A 20,602-nucleotide genomic window follows, 5' to 3' on the forward strand; every position below is an offset into this window, starting at 1 on the left:
AACTAGACTAAGCCTGCTATCATATGAGGGGTTAGAGTACGCTGAGGTTTGAACCCTAGGTTCCTGAAAGCGACGCCTTTGCCAATATTTTCGAACATGCCCCCTTTTTGACCGTTTTTGATGGGAGAGACTATGTTCTAATTAAAATAACTCGCGAAATAATCCGATTCCCAAAATGCTCCCCTGGATTCTAAAACTAGACCAAGCCTGCTATCATATGAGTGGGGTTAGAATACGCTGAGGTTTGAACCCTAGGTTCCTGAAAGCGACGCCTTTGCCCATATTTTCGACCATGCCCCCTTTTTGACCGTTTTGATGGGAGAGACTATGTTCAAATTAAAATAACTCGCGAAATAATCCGATTCCCAAAATGCTCCCCTGGATTCTAAAACTAGACCAAGCCTGCTATCATATGAGTGGGGTTAGAGTACGCTGAGGTTTGAACCCTAGGTTCCTGAAAGCGACGCCTTTGCCAATATTTTCGACCATGCCCCCTTTTTGACCGTTTTTGATGGGAGAGACTATGTTCTAATTAAAATAACTCGCTAAATATTCTGATTCCCAAAAATGCTCCCCTGGGTTCTAAAACTAAACCAAGCCTGCTATTATATGTGTGAGGTTAGAGTACGCTGAGGTTTGAACCCTAGGTGCCTGAGCGCGGCGCCTTTGCCCATATTTTCGACCATGCCCCCTTTTTGACCGTTTTTGATCGGAGAGACTATGTTCTAATTAAAATAACTCGCGAAATAATCCGATTCCCAAAATGCTCCCCTGGATTCTAAAACTAGACCAAGCCTGCTATCATATGAGTGGCGTTAGAGTACGCTGAGGTTTGAACCCTAGGTTCCTGAAAGCGGCGCCTTTGCCCATATTTTCGACCATGCCCCCTTTTTGACCGTTTTTGATGGGAGAGACTATGTTCTAATTAAAATAACTCGCGAAATAATCCAATTCCCAAAATGCTCCCCTAGATTCTAAAACTAGACCAAGCCTGCTATCATATGAGTGGGGTTAGAGTACGCTGAGGTTTGAACCCTAGGTTCCTGAAAGCGACGCCTTTGCCCATATTTTCGACCATGCCCCCTTTTTGGCCGTTTTTGATGGGAGAGACTATGTTCTAATTAATATAACTCGCGAAATATTCCGATTCCCAAAATGCTCCCCTGGATTCTAAAACTAGACTAAGCCTGCTATCATATGAGGGGTTAGAGTACGCTGAGGTTTGAACCCTAGGTTCCTGAAAGCGACGCCTTTGCCAATATTTTCGACCATGCCCCCTTTTTGACCGTTTTTGATGGGAGAGACTATGTTCTAATTAAAATAACTCGCGAAATAATCCGATTCCCAAAATGCTCCCCTGGATTCTAAAACTAGACCAAGCCTGCTATCATATGAGTGGGGTTAGAGTACGCTGAGGTTTGAACCCTAGGTTCCTGAAAGCGACGCCTTTGCCCATATTTTCGACCATGCCCCCTTTTTGACCGTTTTGATGGGAGAGACTATGTTCAAATTAAAATAACTCGCGAAATAATCCGATTCCCAAAATGCTCCCCTGGATTCTAAAACTAGACCAAGCCTGCTATCATATGAGTGGGGTTAGAGTACGCTGAGGTTTGAACCCTAGGTTCCTGAAAGCGACGCTTTTGCCAATATTTTCGACCATGCCCCCTTTTTGACCGTTTTTGATGGGAGAGACTATGTTCTAATTAAAATAACTCGCGAAATAATCCGATTCCCAAAATGCTCCCCTGGATTCTAAAACTAGACCAAGCATGCTATCATATGAGTGGGGTTAGAGCACGCTGAGGTTTGAACCCTAGGTTCCTGAAAGCGACGCCTTTGCCCATATTTTCGACCATGCCCCCTTTTTGACCGTTTTGATGGGAGAGACTATGTTCTAATTAAAATAACTCGAGAAATAATCCGATTCCCAAAATGCTCCCCTGGATTCTAAAACTAGACCAAGCCTGCTATCATATGAGTGGGGTTAGAGTACGCTGAGGTTTGAACCCTAGGTTCCTGAAAGCGACGCCCTTGCCCATATTTTCGACCATGCCCCCTTTTTGACCGTTTTGATGGGAGAGACTATGTTCTAATTAAAATAACTCGCGAAATAATCCGATTCCCAAAATGCTCCCCTGGATTCTAAAACTAGACCAAGCCTGCTATCATATGAGTGGGGTTAGAGTACGCTGAGGTTTGAACCCTAGGTTCCTGAAAGCGACGCCTTTGCCAATATTTTCGACCATCCCCCCTTTTTGACCGTTTTTGATGGGAGAGACTATGTTCTAATTAAAATAACTCGCGAAATAATCCGATTCCCAAAATGCTCCCCTGGATTCGAAAACTAGACCAAGCCTGCTATCATATGAGTGGGGTAGAGTACGCTGAGGTTTGAACCCTAGGTTCCTGAAAGCGACGCCTTTGCCCATATTTTCGACCATGCCCCCTTTTTGACCGTTTTTGATGGGAGAGACTATGTTCTAATTAAAATAACTCGCGAAATAATCCGATTCCCAAAATGCTCCCCTGGATTCTAAAACTAGACCAAGCCTGCTATCATATGAGTGGGGTTAGAGTACGCTGAGGTTTGAACCCTAGGTTCCTGAAAGCGACGCCTTTGCCAATATTTTCGACCGTGCCCCCTTTTTGACCGTTTTTGATGGGAAAGACTATGTTCTAATTAAAATAACTCGCGAAATAATCCGATTCCCAAAATGCTCCCCTGGATTCGAAAACTAGACCAAGCCTGCTATCATATGAGTGGAGTTAGAGTACGCTGAGGTTTGAACCCTAGGTTCCTGAAAGCGACGCCTTTGCCCATATTTTCGACCATGCCCCCTTTTTGACCGTTTTTGATGGGAGAGACTATGTTCTAATTAAAATAACTCGCGAAATAATCCGATTCCCAAAATGCTCCCCTGGATTCGAAAACTAGACCAAGCCTGCTATCATATGAGTGGGGTTAGAGTACGCTGAGGTTTGAACCCTAGGTTCCTGAAAGCGACGCCTTTGCCCATATTTTCGACCATGCCCCCTTTTTGACCGTTTTTGATGGGAGAGACTATGTTCTAATTAAAATAACTCGCGAAATAATCCGATTCCCAAAATGCTCCCCTGGATTCTAAAACTAGACCAAGCCTGCTATCATATGAGTGGGGTTAGAGTACGCTGAGGTTTGAACCCTAGGTTCCTGAAAGCGACGCCTTTGCCCAAATTTTCGACCATGCCCCCTTTTTGACCGTTTTTGATGGGAGAGACTATGTTCTAATTAAAATAACTCGCGAAATAATCCGATTCCCAAAATGCTCCCCTGGATTCGAAAACTAGACCAAGCCTGCTATCATATGAGTGGGGTTAGAGTACGCTGAGGTTTGAACCCTAGGTTCCTGAAAGCGACGCCTTTGCCCATATTTTCGACCATGCCCCCTTTTTGACCGTTTTTGATGGGAGAGACTATGTTCTAATTAAAATTACTCGCGAAATAATCCGATTCCCAAAATCCTCCCCTGGATTCGAAAAGTAGACCAAGCCTGCTATCATATGAGTGGGGTTAGAGTACGCTGAGGTTTGAACCCTAGGTTCCTGAAAGCGACGCCTTTGCCCATATTTTCGACCATGCCCCCTTTTTGACCGTTTTTGATGGGAGAGACTATGTTCTAATTAAAATAACTCGCGAAATAATCCGATTCCCAAAATGCTCCCCTGGATTCTAAAACTAGACCAAGCCTGCTATCATATGAGTGGGGTTAGATTACGCTGAGGTTTGAACCCTAGGTTCCTGAAAGCGACGCCTTTGCCAATATTTTCGACCATGCCCCCTTTTTGACCGTTTTTGATGGGAGAGACTATGTTCTAATTAAAATAACTCGCGAAATAATCCGATTCCCAAAATGCTCCCCTGGATTCGAAAACTAGACCAAGCCTGCTATCATATGAGTGGGGTTAGAGTACGCTGAGGTTTGAACCCTAGGTTCCTGAAAGCGACGCCTTTGCCCATATTTTCGACCATGCCCTCTTTTTGACCGTTTTTGATGGGAGAGACTATGTTCTAATTAAAATAACTCGCGAAATAATCCAATTCCCAAAATGCTCCCCTAGATTCTAAAACTAGACCAAGCCTGCTATCATATGAGTGGGGTTAGAGTACGCTGAGGTTTGAACCCTAGGTTCCTGAAAGCGACGCCTTTGCCCATATTTTCGACCATGCCCCCTTTTTGGCCGTTTTTGATGGGAGAGACTATGTTCTAATTAATATAACTCGCGAAATATTCCGATTCCCAAAATGCTCCCCTGGATTCTAAAACTAGACTAAGCCTGCTATCATATGAGGGGTTAGAGTACGCTGAGGTTTGAACCCTAGGTTCCTGAAAGCGACGCCTTTGCCAATATTTTCGACCATGCCCCCTTTTTGACCGTTTTTGATGGGAGAGACTATGTTCTAATTAAAATAACTCGCGAAATAATCCGATTCGCAAAATGCTCCCCTGGATTCTAAAACTAGATCAAGCCTGCTATCATATGAGTGGGGTTAGAGTACGCTGAGGTTTGAACCCTAGGTTCCTGAAAGCGACGCCCTTGCCCATATTTTCGACCATGCCCCCTTTTTGACCGTTTTGATGGGAGAGACTATGTTCTAATTAAAATAACTCGCGAAATAATCCGATTCCCAAAATGCTCCCCTGGATTCGAAAACTAGACCAAGCCTGCTATCATATGAGTGGGGTTAGAGTACGCTGAGGTTTGAACCCTAGGTTCCTGAAAGCGACGCCTTTGCCAATATTTTCGACCATGCCCCCTTTTTGACCGTTTTTGATGGGAGAGACTATGTTCTAATTAAAATAACTCGCGAAATAATCCGATTCCCAAAATGCTCCCCTGGATTCTAAAACTAGACCAAGCCTGCTATCATATGAGTGGGGTTAGAGTACGCTGAGGTTTGAACCCTAGGTTCCTGAAAGCGACGCCTTTGCCCATATTTTCGACCATGCCCCCTTTTTGACCGTTTTTATGGGAGAGACTATGTTCTAATTAAAATAACTCGCGAAATAATTCGATTCCCAAAATGCTCCCCTGGATTCTAAAACTAGACCAAGCCTGCTATCATATGAGTGGGGTTAGAGTACGCTGAGGTTTGAACCCTAGGTTCCTGAAAGCGACGCCCTTGCCCATATTTTCGACCATGCCCCCTTTTTGACCGTTTTGATGGGAGAGACTATGTTCTAATTAAAATAACTCGCGAAATAATCCGATTCCCAAAATGCTCCCCTGGATTCTAAAACTAGACCAAGCCTGCTATCATATGAGTGGGGTTAGAGTACGCTGAGGTTTGAACCCTAGGTTCCTGAAAGCGACGCCTTTGCCAATATTTTCGACCATGCCCCCTTTTTGACCGTTTTTGATGGGAGAGACTATGTTCTAATTAAAATAACTCGCGAAATAATCCGATTCCCAAAATGCTCCCCTGGATTCGAAAACTAGACCAAGCCTGCTATCATATGAGTGGGGTTAGAGTACGCTGAGGTTTGAACCCTAGGTTCCTGAAAGCGACGCCTTTGCCCATATTTTCGACCATGCCCCCTTTTTGACCGTTTTTGATGGGAGAGACTATGTTCTAATTAAAATAACTCGCGAAATAATCCGATTCCCAAAATGCTCCCCTGGATTCTAAAACTAGACCAAGCCTGCTATCATATGAGTGGGGTTAGAGTACGCTGAGGTTTGAACCCTAGGTTCCTGAAAGCGACGCCTTTGCCCATATTTTCGACCATGCCCCCTTTTTGACCGTTTTTGATGGGAGAGACTATGTTCTAATTAAAATAACTCGCGAAATAATCCGATTCCCAAAATGCTTCCCTGGATTCGAAAACTAGACCAAGCCTGCTATCATATGAGTGGGGTTAGAGTACGCTGAGGTTTGAACCCTAGGTTCCTGAAAGCGACGCCTTTGCCCATATTTTCGACCATGCCCCCTTCTTTGACCGTTTTTGATGGGAGAGACTATGTTCTAATTAAAATAACTCGCGAAATAATCCGATTCCCAAAATGCTCCCCTGGATTCTAAAACTAGACCAAGCCTGCTATCATATGAGTGTGGTTAGAGTACGCTGAGGTTTGAACCCTAGGTTCCTGAAAGCGACGCCTTTGCCAATATTTTCGACCATGCCCCCTTTTTGACCGTTTTTGATGGGAGAGACTATGTTCTAATTAAAATAACTCGCGAAATATTCTGATTCCCAAAATGGTCCCCTGGATTCTAAAACTAGACCAAGCCTGCTTCATATGAGTGGGGTTAGAGTACGCTGAGGTTTGAACCCTAGGTGCCTGAGGGCGGCGCCTTTGCCCATATTTTCGACCATGCCCCCTTTTTGACCGTTTTTGATGGGAGAGACTATGTTCTAATTAAAATAACTCGCGAAATTATCCGATTCCCGAAATGCTCCCCTGGATTCTAAAACTAGACCAAGCCTGCTATCATATGAGTGGGGTTAGAGTACGCTGAGGTTTGAACCCTAGGTTCCTGAAAGCGACGCCTTTGGCCATATTTTCGACCATGCCCCCTTTTTGACCGTTTTTGATGGGAGAGACTATGTTCTAATTAAAATAACTCGCGAAATAATCCGATTCCCAAAATGCTGCCCTAGATTCTAAAACTAGACCAAGCCTGCTATCGTATGAGTGGGGTTAGAGTACGCTGAGGTTTGAACCCTAGGTTCCTGAAAGCGACGCCTTTGCCCATATTTTCGACCATGCCCCCTTTTTGACCGTTTTTGATGGGAGAGACTATGTTCTAATTAAAATAACTCGCGAAATAATCCGATTCCCAAAATGCTCCCCTGGATTCTAAAACTAGACCAAGCCTGCTATCATATGAGTGGGGTTAGAGTACGCTGAGGTTTGAACCCTAGGTTCCTGAAAGCGACGCCTTTGCCAATATTTTCGACCATGCCCCCTTTTTGACCGTTTTTGATGGGAGAGACTATGTTCTAATTAAAATAACTCGCGAAATATTCTGATTCCCAAAATGGTCCCCTGGATTCTAAAACTAGACCAAGCCTGCTTCATATGAGTGGGGTTAGAGTACGCTGAGGTTTGAACCCTAGGTACCTGAGCGCGGCGCCTTTGCCCATATTTTCGACCATGCCCCCTTTTTGACCATTTTTGATGGGAGAGACTATGTTCTAATTAAAATAACTCGCGAAATTATCCGATTCCCGAAATGCTCCCCTGGATTCTAAAACTAGACCAAGCCTGCTATCATATGAGTGGGGTTAGAGTACGCTGAGGTTTGAACCCTAGGTTCCTGAAAGCGACGCCTTTGCCCATATTTTCGACCATGCCCCCTTTTTGACCGTTTTTGATGGGAGAGACTATGTTCTAATTAAAATAACTCGCGAAATAATCCGATTCCCAAAATGCTCCCCTAGATTCTAAAACTAGACCAAGCCTGCTATCATATGAGTGGGGTTAGAGTACGCTGAGGTTTGAACCCTAGGTTCCTGAAAGCGACGCCTTTGCCCATATTTTCGACCATGCCCCCTTTTTGGCCGTTTTTGATGGGAGAGACTATGTTCTAATTAATATAACTCGCGAAATATTCCGATTCCCAAAATGCTCCCCTGGATTCTAAAACTAGACTAAGCCTGCTATCATATGAGGGGTTAGAGTAGGCTGAGGTTTGAACCCTAGGTTCCTGAAAGCGACGCCTTTGCCAATATTTTCGACCATGCCTCCTTTTTGACCGTTTTTGATGGGAGAGACTATGTTCTAACTAAAATAACTCGCGAAATTATCCGATTCCCAAAATCCTCCCCTGGATTCTAAAACTAGACCAAGCCTGCTATCATATGAGTGGGGTTAGAGTACGCCGAGGTTTGAACCCTAGGTGCCTGAACGCGGCGCCTTTGCCCATATTTTCGACCATGCCCCCTTTTTGACCGTTTTTGATGGGAGAGACTATGTTCTAATTAAAATAACTCGCGAAATTATCCGATTCCCAAAATGCTCCCCTGGATTCTAAAACTAGACCAAGCCTGCTTCATATGAGTGGGGTTAGAGTACGCTGAGGTTTGAACCCTAGGTGCCTGAGCGCGGCGCCTTTGCCCATATTTTTGACCATGCCCCCTTTTTGACCGTTTTTGATGGGAGAGACTATGTTCTAATTAAAATAACTCGCGAAATTATCCGATTCCCAAAATCCTCCCCTGGATTCTAAAAATAGACCAAGCCTGCTATCATATGAGTGGGGTTAGAGCACGCTGACGTTTGAACCCTAGGTTCCTGAAAGCGACGCCTTTGCCAATATTTTCGGACCACGCCCCCTTCTTGACCGTTCTTGACTGGAGAGACTATGTTCTAATTAAAATAACTCGCGAAATATTCTGATCCCAAAATGCTCCCCTCGGTTCTAAAACTAAGCCAAGCTTGCTATCATATGAGTGGGGTTAGAGTACGCTGAGGTTTGAACCCTAGGTGCCTGAGCGCGGCGCCTTTGCCCATATTTTCGACCATGCCCCCTTTTTGACCGTTTTTGATGGGAGAGACTATGTTCTACTTAAAATAACTCACGAAATTATCCGATTCCCAAAATGCTCCCCTGGATTCGAAAACTAGACCAAGCCTGCTATCATATGAGTGGGGTTAGAGTACGCTGAGGTTTGAACCTTAGGTTCCTGAAAGCGACGCCTTTGCCCATATTTTCGACCATGCCCCCTTTTTGACCGTTTTTGATGGGAGAGACTATGTTCTAATTAAAATAACTCGCGAAATAATCCGATTCCCAAAATGCTCCCCTGGATTCTAAAACTAGACCAAGCCTGCTATCATATGAGTGGGGTCAGAGTACGCTGAGGTTTGAACCCTAGGTTGCTGAAAGCGACTCCTTTGCCAATATTTTCGACCGTGCCCCCTTTTTGACCGTTTTTGATGGGAGAGACTATGTTCTAATTAAAATAACTCGCGAAATAATCCAATTCCCAAAATGCTCCCCTGGATTCGAAAACTAGACCAAGCCTGCTATCATATGAGTGGGGTTAGAGTACGCTGAGGTTTGAACCCTAGGTTCCTGAAAGCGACGCCTTTGCCCATATTTTCGACCATGCCCCCTTTTTGACCGTTTTTGATGGGAGAGACTATGTTCTAATTAAAATAACTCGCGAAATAATCCGATTCCCAAAATGCTGCCCTAGATTCTAAAACTAGACCAAGCCTGCTATCATATGAGTGGGGTTAGAGTACGCTGAGGTTTGAACCCTAGGTTCCTGAAAGCGACGCCTTTGCCCATATTTTCGACCATGCCCCCTTTTTGACCGTTTTTGATGGGAGAGACTATGTTCTAATTAAAATAACTCGCGAAATAATCCGATTCCCAAAATGCTTCCCTGGATTCGAAGACTAGACCAAGCCTGCTATCATATGAGTGGGGTTAGAGTACGCTGAGGTTTGAACCCTAGGTTCCTGAAAGCGACGCCTTTGCCCATATTTTCGACCATGCCCCCTTCTTTGACCGTTTTTGATGGGAGAGACTATGTTCTAATTAAAATAACTCGCGAAATAATCCGATTCCCAAAATGCTCCCCTGGATTCTAAAACTAGACCAAGCCTGCTATCATATGAGTGGGGTTAGAGTACGCTGAGGTTTGAACCCTAGGTTCCTGAAAGCGACGCCTTTGCCAATATTTTCGACCATGCCCCCTTTTTGACCGTTTTTGATGGGAGAGACTATGTTCTAATTAAAATAACTCGCGAAATATTCTGATTCCCAAAATGGTCCCCTGGATTCTAAAACTAGACCAAGCCTGCTTCATATGAGTGGGGTTAGAGTACGCTGAGGTTTGAACCCTAGGTACCTGAGCGCGGCGCCTTTGCCCATATTTTCGACCATGCCCCCTTTTTGACCGTTTTTGATGGGAGAGACTATGTTCTAATTAAAATAACTCGCGAAATTATCCGATTCCCGAAATGCTCCCCTGGATTCTAAAACTAGACCAAGCCTGCTATCATATGAGTGGGGTTAGAGTACGCTGAGGTTTGAACCCTAGGTTCCTGAAAGCGACGCCTTTGCCCATATTTTCGACCATGCCCCCTTTTTGACCGTTTTTGATGGGAGAGACTATGTTCTAATTAAAATAACTCGCGAAATAATCCGATTCCCAAAATGCTCCCCTAGATTCTAAAACTAGACCAAGCCTGCTATCATATGAGTGGGGTTAGAGTACGCTGAGGTTTGAACCCTAGGTTCCTGAAAGCGACGCCTTTGCCCATATTTTCGACCATGCCCCCTTTTTGGCCGTTTTTGATGGGAGAGACTATGTTCTAATTAATATAACTCGCGAAATATTCCGATTCCCAAAATGCTCCCCTGGATTCTAAAACTAGACTAAGCCTGCTATCATATGAGGGGTTAGAGTACGCTGAGGTTTGAACCCTAGGTTCCTGAAAGCGACGCCTTTGCCAATATTTTCGACCATGCCTCCTTTTTGACCGTTTTTGATGGGAGAGACTATGTTCTAACTAAAATAACTCGCGAAATTATCCGATTCCCAAAATCCTCCCCTGGATTCTAAAACTAGACCAAGCCTGCTATCATATGAGTGGGGTTAGAGTACGCCGATGTTTGAACCCTAGGTGCCTGAACGCGGCGCCTTTGCCCATATTTTCGACCATGCCCCCTTTTTGACCGTTTTTGATGGGAGAGACTATGTTCTAATTAAAATAACTCGCGAAATTATCCGATTCCCAAAATGCTCCCCTGGATTCTAAAACTAGACCAAGCCTGCTTCATATGAGTGGGGTTAGAGTACGCTGAGGTTTGAACCCTAGGTGCCTGAGCGCGGCGCCTTTGCCCATATTTTTGACCATGCCCCCTTTTTGACCGTTTTTGATGGGAGAGACTATGTTCTAATTAAAATAACTCGCGAAATTATCCGATTCCCAAAATCCTCCCCTGGATTCTAAAAATAGACCAAGCCTGCTATCATATGAGTGGGGTTAGAGCACGCTGACGTTTGAACCCTAGGTTCCTGAAAGCGACGCCTTTGCCAATATTTTCGGACCACGCCCCCTTCTTGACCGTTCTTGACTGGAGAGACTATGTTCTAATTAAAATAACTCGCGAAATATTCTGATCCCAAAATGCTCCCCTCGGTTCTAAAACTAAGCCAAGCTTGCTATCATATGAGTGGGGTTAGAGTACGCTGAGGTTTGAACCCTAGGTGCCTGAGCGCGGCGCCTTTGCCCATATTTTCGACCATGCCCCCTTTTTGACCGTTTTTGATGGGAGAGACTATGTTCTACTTAAAATAACTCACGAAATTATCCGATTCCCAAAATGCTCCCCTGGATTCGAAAACTAGACCAAGCCTGCTATCATATGAGTGGGGTTAGAGTACGCTGAGGTTTGAACCTTAGGTTCCTGAAAGCGACGCCTTTGCCCATATTTTCGACCATGCCCCCTTTTTGACCGTTTTTGATGGGAGAGACTATGTTCTAATTAAAATAACTCGCGAAATAATCCGATTCCCAAAATGCTCCCCTGGATTCTAAAACTAGACCAAGCCTGCTATCATATGAGTGGGGTTAGAGTACGCTGAGGTTTGAACCCTAGGTTGCTGAAAGCGACTCCTTTGCCAATATTTTCGACCGTGCCCCCTTTTTGACCGTTTTTGATGGGAGAGACTATGTTCTAATTAAAATAACTCGCGAAATAATCCGATTCCCAAAATGCTCCCCTGGATTCGAAAACTAGACCAAGCCTGCTATCATATGAGTGGGGTTAGAGTACGCTGAGGTTTGAACCCTAGGTTCCTGAAAGCGACGCCTTTGCCCATATTTTCGACCATGCCCCCTTTTTGACCGTTTTTGATGGGAGAGACTATGTTCTAATTAAAATAACTCGCGAAATAATCCGATTCCCAAAATGCTCCCCTGGATTCGAAAACTAGACCAAGCCTGCTATCATATGAGTGGGGTTAGAGTACGCTGAGGTTTGAACCCTAGGTTCCTGAAAGCGACGCCTTTGCCCATATTTTCGACCATGCCCCCTTTTTGACCGTTTTTGATGGGAGAGACTATGTTCTAATTAAAATAACTCGCGAAATAATCCGATTCCCAAAATGCTCCCCTGGATTCTAAAACTAGACCAAGCCTGCTATCATATTGCCGCGCGCGCAGCTGGACAAGTTGGCAGCGCGCGCGTGGCCTAACGGTTATCGCGCTTGCCTCCCACGCAGAAGGCCAGGGTTCGATTCCTGGCCGCGACTACACATTTTTGTTGACAGTGTAATTTGATGTTCTAGTGAATTCGAGAACCGTCTTGCTGATTCGAGGTTAGAATGTTCTACACACCGAACCTCCTACGCCGAACGATCCAGAAACCCACGAGGGTACATAAGGGGGATTCCGCCAGGCGAGTGAATTCAGTTTTCGCCCCAGCGCTCGACTCTGCTGTCTCGCCGACCTCGACGCTCGCGACGCTTTGTTATTATTTTCTATTCTCTTTTTGTTTTGGCACAAGTTCGCCACATTAAACGTTTAGTTCTTCTTGTTTATTTATTGTTATTCTGGTCACCACCCGTGACATTCTGGTGGAGGTGCGGGGTAGCGCATGCCCGTGCAGCGTTCCCCTCCCAGGGCCCGCAGTGCAAGCCCCATTCCGAGCCCGGTGAGAAGACCACCCGACGCGGAACCTGAAACTAGGACCAGTCGCCGCACCCAAGGTCTACACCCGGAATACGGACTTCTGCCACCCAGGACCAAGCAGCCAACGAAGCCGACGATGGACGGCCAGCAGTCACAGACTCCGGCCGCTCCTGCCTTCATCTACGTACCAGTCGCACCCCGGATTCCGACGCCATTCCACGGGGACGCCCACGAAGACGTCGAGGACTGGCTTCAACAATACGAGCGGGTGGCCCAGCACAACCGATGGACGGAGGACCAGCGCCTGCAGAACCTTTACTTCACGCTCGAAGGAACGGCCAGGCACTGGTTCGAGAATCGGGAGACATCATTGATCTCGTGGAGCGCCTGCAAGAATGAGTTGAGGCGAACTTTCACTAACCAGTATCGACGGGAGAGGGCCGAGGACCTTCTTCGATTGAGAACCCAGGGCGCAAACGAGACCATCACCAGTTTCGTCGAGGATGTCCTGCGCCTGGTCACTCGCGCCGACCCTGAAGCCACCGACGAAAAGAAGTTGCGGATCCTGATGCGAGGCGTACGAGATGATATCTTCGGAGGCCTCGTCCGCAACCCGCCGACCACCGTCGAGACGTTTGTAACAGAGGCGACCAACATTGAACGGGCCCTGCAAGCACGAGCCGCTCACTTTCATCGAGCCCCTGCCGTCGCTGCACCCACGCCGTCAAGCTGCGCCCTCAGCCCCAATATTCCGGGGATCCGAGAAATAGTCCGGGACATCGTCCGTGAAGAACTGAAGAAGCTGATACCTGCCACAGAACGTCCAGCTTCACTCTCGATCGCCGAGATTGTTCGAGAAGAGGTCCAGCAAGCGCTCCAGCCGGACGTTCTCGCCGACGCCGCACCGGAACCACCAGCTGTGACCTATGCTGCCGTTGTTCGTCGTCCGCAGCCTCCTATTGCTCGGCAGTGCCCATCTGCATCCCAACGAGAAGTCTCTTCGCCGCCGTACGCGCCGCGCCAAGAGCAGCGTGGACTTCGAAAGACCGACGTGTGGCGCACGGATGACGGACGCCCGGTGTGCTTCCACTGCGGGGAGGCTGACCACGTTTACCGGAGGTGCCCCTACCGCCAGCTCGGCCTGCGAGGATTCGCTCCAAACGACCGTCGACCTCGTTTTGGAGAACGACCAAGGGACATCGAGGAATACCTCCGTCGCCCTCCGTCACCAGCGCCCACCGCACCACGAGGTTCCCGTTCTCCATCCCCCCGACGTTCCGCGTCGCCTTTCCGTCGGTCGCGTTGTGACAGCCTGTCCCCCCTATCTCGTCGGGAAAACTAAGTGCGGCAACGCCTGGAGGTGCCGTTGCCGAAGACGACCCGAGTAAAGAGCCTCCAAGAACGCCGGAGCGCTCCCACTCTCCCGGCGCCACGCATCGCTACGACGCCCCTGCAACGGTGTCCAACAACCTAAACGTCGTCATCGACGGCCACGACGCATCGGCACTCGTGGACACCGGAGCAGACTACTCAGTCTTGAGTGGAAGGCTCTCCCGCCGCCTTCGAAAAGTCATGACGCCGTGGGAAGGACCCCAAATACACACCGCCGGAGGACATCTCATCACACCAGTCGGGAGATGCACTGCTCGCGTCGAGATCCACGGTGAAACGTGCCCTGTCAAGTTCGTCGTTCTGCAAGACTGTTCGAGGGACGTTATCCTCGGAATGGACTTCCTCTGCAAGTATGGCGCCGTCATCGACCTCGGAACAAACCGGCTGACGCTACGAAAACCTGCTCCACCAGCGGAGGAACCCCAGGCGACGTCACCCACGGTCCGAGTCCTCGCAAACCACGTAAACCTACCACCGCGGTCGAGTGTTTTCGTACTTGTCGGGATAGATGAAGCTTCCTGTGGCGAAGTTCTTCTCGAGGGAAGCCTCCAATTGCTCCTGGGAAGAGGCATAGGCGTCGCAAGGGGAGTAGCTGAACTTCAGGATGGGCAGACTGTGGCCCTCGTGACGAACTTCCGAAACGAAACGCAACACCTCACGAAAGGTGCAGCCGTGCGCCACGTCGAGAAACTCCGAAACCCCGCCGAAATAACCGCGATTACTGACGAATCCTCGCCGCCCCAGCAAGACCGTACGTCGCCAGCGCAGCTCGACATTGACCCTAAGCTTCCGGACCCTAAACGGCGTCAGCTGGTTAACCTCCTCGCCGAATACCGCGACTGCTTTGCGACGTCGTCGAAGGTGCGCCAGACCGCGGTTGCCAAGCATCGCATCGTTACCGAGGACGACGCGCGCCCTGTGCATCGATCGCCGTACAGAGTCTCCGCTAAGGAAAGGGAGGTGATCCAAGAACAAGTTCAAGAGATGCTGAATGACGACATAATCCAACCTTCAAGCAGTCCATGGGCCTCTCCAGGCGTGCTGGTTAAGAAGAAGGACGGAACTCTTCGGTTCTGCGTGGACTACCGGCAGCTCAACACGGTTACGAAGAAAGACGTCTACCCACTCCCCCGCATCGACGACACTCTAGACCGGCTGCGCCACTCTCGATATTTTTCATCGATGGACCTGAAGAGCGGCTACTGGCAAATCGAGGTTGACGAACGGGACCGAGAGAAGACAGCCTTCGTCACGCCGGATGGACTGTACGAGTTCAAGGTGATGCCCTTCGGACTATGCACGGCGCCAGCAACTTTCCAGCGTGTCATGGACACCGTACTGGCAGGGCTGAAGTGGCGGAGTTGTCTCGTCTACCTTGACGACGTCGTAGTATTTTCAGCTGACTTCGACGAGCACTTGAGACGACTCCGAGCTGTTCTTCAAGCCATTCAGACCGCCGGACTCACACTCAAGCCGTCAAAGTGCCGGTTCGCCTATGACGAACTGAAGTTCCTTGGCCACGTGGTTAGTAACGATGGCGTCCGCCCAGACCCCGAGAAGACTCGCGCCGTCGCGGCATTTCCAGCGCCGACAGATAAGAAGGCCGTGCGAAGATTCCTTGGACTTTGTGCCTATTATCGACGCTTCGTTCGGGATTTCGCAAGGATTTCCGCACCACTTACGAATCTCGCGAAGGACGCCGAGAAGTTCGAATGGGCCGAGGAGCAACAGCAGGCATTCGACGAACTGAAACGACAACTCCAGACTCCTCCTGTGCTTGGACATTTCGACCAGGATGCGGAAACAGAAATTCACACGGACGCAAGTAACGCGGGACTGGGCGCAGTACTAGTCCAAGTGCAAGAAGGCATCGAGCGAGTCATCGCCTACGCAAGTCGGACATTGTCCAAGGCGGAGAAAAATTACTCCACAACTGAGAAAGAATGCCTTGCGGTCGTCTGGGCAATAACGAAGTTTCGTCCGTACTTGTACGGGAGCCCGTTCCGTGTAGTCACGGACCACCACTCGCTCTGCTGGCTTGCGAAGCTGAAGGACCCGTCAGGACGCCTCGCTCGATGGAGTCTTCGACTACAAGAGTTCAACATGACAGTGGTCTATAAGTCAGGCCGCAAGCACAGCGACGCCGACTGCCTGTCCAGAGCCCCCGTCGAAACCCCTTCCGGCTGCAGCGACGACAATGACGACGAGTGCTTCCTAGGAGCAGTGAACACCGACGATATGGCACGACGTCAACGGGACGATCCTGAGCTGCGCGCATTAATCGAGCACCTGGAAGGGGGCAGGAGTACCGTGCCACGTGTCTTCTCACGAGTACTGCCGACCTTCGCCATCCGGCAAGGTGTACTCTACAAAGAGAACTTCGGCAACAACAACACACCGTGGTTGCTAGTAATCCCGAGTGACCTTCGAGAGGAGACCTTCCAAGCCTGCCACGACGACCCGACATCCGGACACCTTGGTTACAGCCGGACACTGGCCCGTATTCGTGAAAAGTATTACTGGCCGAAGCTCCCCAAGACCGTCCACCTATACACACGATCATGCCACGAGTGCCAGGGACGCAAGAAACCGCCGACGAGGCCGGCCGGACTTCTGCAGCCCATTTCTCCTCCAACTACACCCTTCCAGCAGATCGGAATGGATCTACTTGGTCCTTTTCCGCCTTCGACGTCGGGGAACCGCTGGATCATCGTCGCCACAGATTATCTCACGCGGTACGCCGAAACGAAAGCTCTTCCTTCTGGGACTGCTGTGGAAGTCGCCGTTTTTCATCGAGTCCATCGTCCTCCGGCACGGCGCTAACGAAGTTCTGATTACAGATCGCGGATCTTCGTTCATGGCCCAGCTGACGCAAGAGATCCTTCGTCTCAGTGGCACCGGTCATCGTCGAACCACTGCATACCACCCGCAGACCAACGGGCTGACCGAGCGACTCAACAAGACAATCGCCGATATGATCTCTATGTACGTCGACGTAGAGCACAAGACGTGGGACGAGGTGTTGCCCTACGTCACGTTCGCCTACAATACGGCCGTTCAGGAGACCACTGGATTCACCCCTTTCCAGCTGGTACATGGTCGGAAGGTAACGACCATGCTGGACGCAATGCTGCCCCATGAGCCATCTGACAATGAGAGCGACGACGCCCAGGCGGTTGCTCAACGCGCCGAAGAAGTCCGCCAGCTCGCCCGACTGATGATTCAAGACCAGCAACGCGTCGACGCGGGCCGCTACAACCTTCGTCGCAGGGACGTTCACTTCCAGCCCGGAGACAGGGTGTGGGTGTGGACGCCCATCCGTCGCCGCGGCCTCAGTGAGAAACTGCTGAAACGGTACTTTGGACCATACAAGGTACTTCGTCGCCTCGGCGAGCTGAACTACGAGGTGATGCCCGACGGAACAAGAACGACATCACGCCGCCCACCACGACCTGAAGTCGTCCACGTCGTGCGCCTGAAGCCGTACTACGCTCGATAGGACTGTGGATCTTATGTGTTTCAAGTGACTCTTTAGTTTGCCGTTCTTTTTATGTGCTTTGTTTTGTTTTGGGTTGCATCGGGACGATGCACTTTTTAAAGGGGGGAGTAATGCCGCGCGCGCAGCTGGACAAGTTGGCAGCGCGCGCGTGGCCTAACGGTTATCGCGCTTGCCTCCCACGCAGAAGGCCAGGGTTCGATTCCTGGCCGCGACTACACATTTTTGTTGACAGTGTAATTTGATGTTCTAGTGAATTCGAGAACCGTCTTGCTGATTCGAGGTTAGAATGTTCTACACACCGAACCTCCTACGCCGAACGATCCAGAAACCCACGAGGGTACATAAGGGGGATTCCGCCAGGCGAGTGAATTCAGTTTTCGCCCCAGCGCTCGACTCTGCTGTCTCGCCGACCTCGACGCTCGCGACGCTTTGTTATTATTTTCTATTCTCTTTTTGTTTTGGCACAAGTTCGCCACATTAAACGTTTAGTTCTTCCTGTTTATTTATTGTTATTCTGGTCACCACCCGTGACAATATGAGTGGGGTTAGAGTACGCTGAGGTTTGAACCCTAGGTTCCTGAAAGCGACGCATTTGCCCATATTTTCGACCATGCCCCCTTTTTGACCGTTTTTGATGGGAGAGACTATGTTCTAATTAAAATAACTCGCGAAATAATCCGATTCCCAAAATGCTCCCCTGGATTCGAAAACTAGACCAAGCCTGCTATCATATGAGTGGGGTTAGAGTACGCTGAGGTTTGAACCCTAGGTTCCTGAAAGCGACGCCTTTGCCCATATTTTCGACCATGCCCCCTTTTTGACCGTTTTTGATGGGAGAGACTATGTTCTAATTAAAATAACTCGCGAAATAATCCGATTCCCAAAATGCTCCCCTGGATTCTAAAACTAGACCAAGCCTGCTATCATATGAGTGGGGTTAGAGTACGCTGAGGTTTGAACCCTAGGTTCCTGAAAGCGACGCCTTTGCCAATATTTTCGACCATGCCCCCTTTTTGACCGTTTTTGATGGGAGAGACTTTGTTCTAATTAAAATAACTCGCGAAATAATCCGATTCCCAAAATGCTCCCCTGGATTCGAAAACTAGACCAAGCCTGCTATCATATGAGTGGGGTTAGAGTACGCTGAGGTTTGAACCCTAGGTTCCTGAAAGCGACGCCTTTGCCCATATTTTCGACCATGCCCCCTTTTTGACCGTTTTTGATGGGAGAGACTATGTTCTAATTAAAATAACTCGCGAAATAATCCGATTCCCAAAATGCTCCCCTGGATTCTAAAACTAGACCAAGCCTGCTATCATATGAGTGGGGTTAGAGTACGCTGAGGTTTGAACCCTAGGTTCCTGAAAGCGACGCCTTTGCCAATATTTTCGACCATGCCCCCTTTTTGACCGTTTTTGATGGGAGAGACTATGTTCTAATTAAAATAACTCGCGAAATAATCCGATTCCCAAAATGCTCCCCTGGATTCGAAAACTAGACCAAGCCTGCTATCATATGAGTGGGGTTAGAGTATGCTGAGGTTTGAACCCTAGGTTCCTGAAAGCGACGCCTTTGCCCATATTTTCGACCATGCCCTCTTTTTGACCGTTTTTGATGGGAGAGACTATGTTCTAATTAAAATAACTCGCGAAATAATCCAATTCCCAAAATGCTCCCCTAGATTCTAAAACTAGACCAAGCCTGCTATCATATGAGTGGGGTTAGAGTACGCTGAGGTTTGAACCCTAGGTTCCTGAAAGCGACGCCTTTGCCCATATTTTCGACCATGCCCCCTTTTTGGCCGTTTTTGATGGGAGAGACTATGTTCTAATTAATATAACTCGCGAAATATTCCGATTCCCAAAATGCTCCCCTGGATTCTAAAACTAGACTAAGCCTGCTATCATATGAGGGGTTAGAGTACGCTGAGGTTTGAACCCTAGGTTCCTGAAAGCGACGCCTTTGCCAATATTTTCGACCATGCCCCCTTTTTGACCGTTTTTGATGGGAGAGACTATGTTCTAATTAAAATAACTCGCGAAATAATCCGATTCCCAAAATGCTCCCCTGGATTTTAAAACTAGACCAAGCCTGCTATCATATGAGTGGGGTTAGAGTACGCTGAGGTTTGAACCCTAGGTTCCTGAAAGCGACGCCTTTGCCGATATTTTCGACCATGCCCCCTTTTTGACCGTTTTGATGGGAGAGACTATGTTCAAATTAAAATAACTCGCGAAATAATCCGATTCCCAAAATGCTCCCCTGGATTCTAAAACTAGACCAAGCCTGCTATCATATGAGTGGGGTTAGAGTACGCTGAGGTTTGAACCCTAGGTTCCTGAAAGCGACGCCTTTGCCAATATTTTCGACCATGCCCCCTTTTTGACCGTTTTTGATGGGAGAGACTATGTTCTAATTAAAATAACTCGCGAAATAATCCGATTCCCAAAATGCTCCCCTGGATTCTAAAACTAGACCAAGCATGCTATCATATGAGTGGGGTTAGAGCACGCTGAGGTTTGAACCCTAGGTTCCTGAAAGCGACGCCTTTGCCCATATTTTCGACCATGCCCCCTTTTTGACCGTTTTGATGGGAGAGACTATGTTCTAATTAAAATAACTCGCGAAATAATCCGATTCCCAAAATGCTCCCCTGGATTCTAAAACTAGACCAAGCCTGCTATCATATGAGTGGGGTTAGAGTACGCTGAGGTTTGAACCCTAGGTTCCTGAAAGCGACGCCCTTGCCCATATTTTCGACCATGCCCCCTTTTTGACCGTTTTGATGGGAGAGACTATGTTCTAATTAAAATAACTCGCGAAATAATCCGATTCCCAAAATGCTCCCCTGGATTCTAAAACTAGACCAAGCCTGCTATCATATGAGTGGGGTTAGAGTACGCTGAGGTTTGAACCCTAGGTTCCTGAAAGCGACGCCTTTGCCAATATTTTCGACCATGCCCCCTTTTTGACCGTTTTTGATGGGAGAGACTATGTTCTAATTAAAATAACTCGCGAAATAATCCGATTCCCAAAATGCTCCCCTGGATTCGAAAACTAGACCAAGCCTGC

The sequence above is a fragment of the Ixodes scapularis genome, unplaced genomic scaffold, assembly GCF_016920785.2.
Source record: "Ixodes scapularis isolate PalLabHiFi unplaced genomic scaffold, ASM1692078v2 ptg001152l_1__unscaffolded, whole genome shotgun sequence".
Taxonomy (NCBI): domain Eukaryota; kingdom Metazoa; phylum Arthropoda; class Arachnida; order Ixodida; family Ixodidae; genus Ixodes; species Ixodes scapularis.